The sequence below is a fragment of the Rattus norvegicus genome, chromosome 14 (assembly GCF_036323735.1).
Source record: "Rattus norvegicus strain BN/NHsdMcwi chromosome 14, GRCr8, whole genome shotgun sequence".
NCBI classification, from domain to species: Eukaryota; Metazoa; Chordata; class Mammalia; order Rodentia; family Muridae; genus Rattus; species Rattus norvegicus.
Window position 1 is genome coordinate 96,557,099 of NC_086032.1, and position 1,568 is coordinate 96,558,666.

At 40.0% G+C, this 1,568-nt stretch overlaps 1 long non-coding RNA gene across 2 annotated transcripts in view; it reads left to right on the forward strand.

Moving 5' to 3' along the window:
- LOC120096677 (uncharacterized) overlaps nt 1-1,014 on the forward strand; it is a 4,676-nt gene extending 3,662 nt beyond the window's left edge. For both annotated transcript variants that reach the window (XR_005493435.2, XR_005493436.2), the window contains 2 exons: nt 1-90; nt 679-1,014. The exon at nt 1-90 is cut by the window's left edge. This is a non-coding gene — a long non-coding RNA (uncharacterized LOC120096677). The remainder of the gene's footprint in view (nt 91-678) is intronic.
- Nucleotides 1,015-1,568: the final 554 nt, after the last annotated feature.

Sequence of the window (1,568 nt, forward strand, 5' to 3'; positions counted from 1 at the left end):
AACAACTCCCTTCGTAAAGCAAAGAGAGAGAGAGAGAGCTGAAAAAGGGAGGAGCTTCGGGATGACTACAGCAAGTAGTCATGTTCTCAGGTAGGTTTTTCATTCGTGCAGTAAGGTACGATGAAGATCAACGAAGATATTTCTTCACTGGGCCTACAGAGAGAGAGAGAGAGAGAGAGAGAGAGAGAGAGAGAGAGAGAGAGAGAGAGAGATGTCGAAATAGCTGCTTGTTGCTATATAGATGGATCTGAGTCCCTGAAACCAAACTATTGATGTGCCTTGTGAAAGAAAAGGGGTTCGTGCGTTAAATGCTTTAAAGTGGTTGAAGACATCAGTGGGATGGTTCAACTGTTAACAAAGAAAGAGAGCTGTTCTAAATGTTTTCATTCTCATCCTCATAAACTAAAGAAATAGTGAGGCTTTACTAAAACAGTCATGTCCTAATTATTTACATTGAAGAACTACAAATTGCGTCCACTCATGCTGTCCCAGAAAGGGACATTTTTATAATTCGTTTTTGCATTTTTGACCCTTAATATATCGCAAGTGTTTCTCCTTTGATAAATCTTAGCAATGTTTCAGCTGCTTTGGGTGTAGTTTTGTAGCTACAGCGACAAACTATGTTATGGTGTGGATGAGCTGCTACGTTACAGACCAATAGAGCCCTTGAATTTTCAGCACATCCTTCATATTCTGCGTTGTACTTCCTGATTTCTGAAAGATCCGAGGTGCTACGGCTACACTTCTATGAGAGGAAGCATACAAAAGGAACAGAAACTTCTCACAAAGCATCCGTACAAACCCACTGGTGTGGTATGAATGAGGACGGACGACATTTATCCTCTTAATTATGTCTTGGTAAAGACAGATCACAAAAGTAACTGTCTAGGGAAAGACCAAGAAACTGTCTCAGAATAAAAGAGACTAAGGACAAATGAAAACCAAATGCGATGCATATTCCATGACTTCTTTTAAACCATAAAAGCATTATTAAAACACTTGGTGAAATCTGAATCAACTCTTTAAGTTAGACGAGAACATTATGTTACGCCAACGTTAATTTTCAGAGTTTGATTTGAATACAGATCCTTCAAACCAACTCATGACCTAAACTTTTCTAGTTAATTTTAATACACGATAGAAATGCAAATTTCTGCCGCAGGTTCCTTCATCTTCTACTATATTTGATGTGTCTGTTTTAATATTTATTTTTAATCATGCTTATGTGTGCATGTCCATGTATGTACGGGTGCCTGTGTGTCCTGTGTCTTCTATGTATGCACTCCTGAGGGCAGTGCCCGAGGAGATCACAGGCATCAGGTCATTGGAAGCTGCAGCCACAGGTGTCTGGGAACTAAAGCTGGGCCTTCTGCATGGCAGTGTGTGCTCTTAACCCTAGCATCATCCCTGCAGTCTTTAGATAAAGACCATGAAGGTATTTCGGTGGTGAAGTTGAAATATAATAAATATTACTTTGTAGGTCAAAACCCTTAGTCACATCAGTGGAACTTTACATGTTCTACCTGCACGGACACTCCTGACCACTTCCCTGTTCTTCTGTCTTGAAA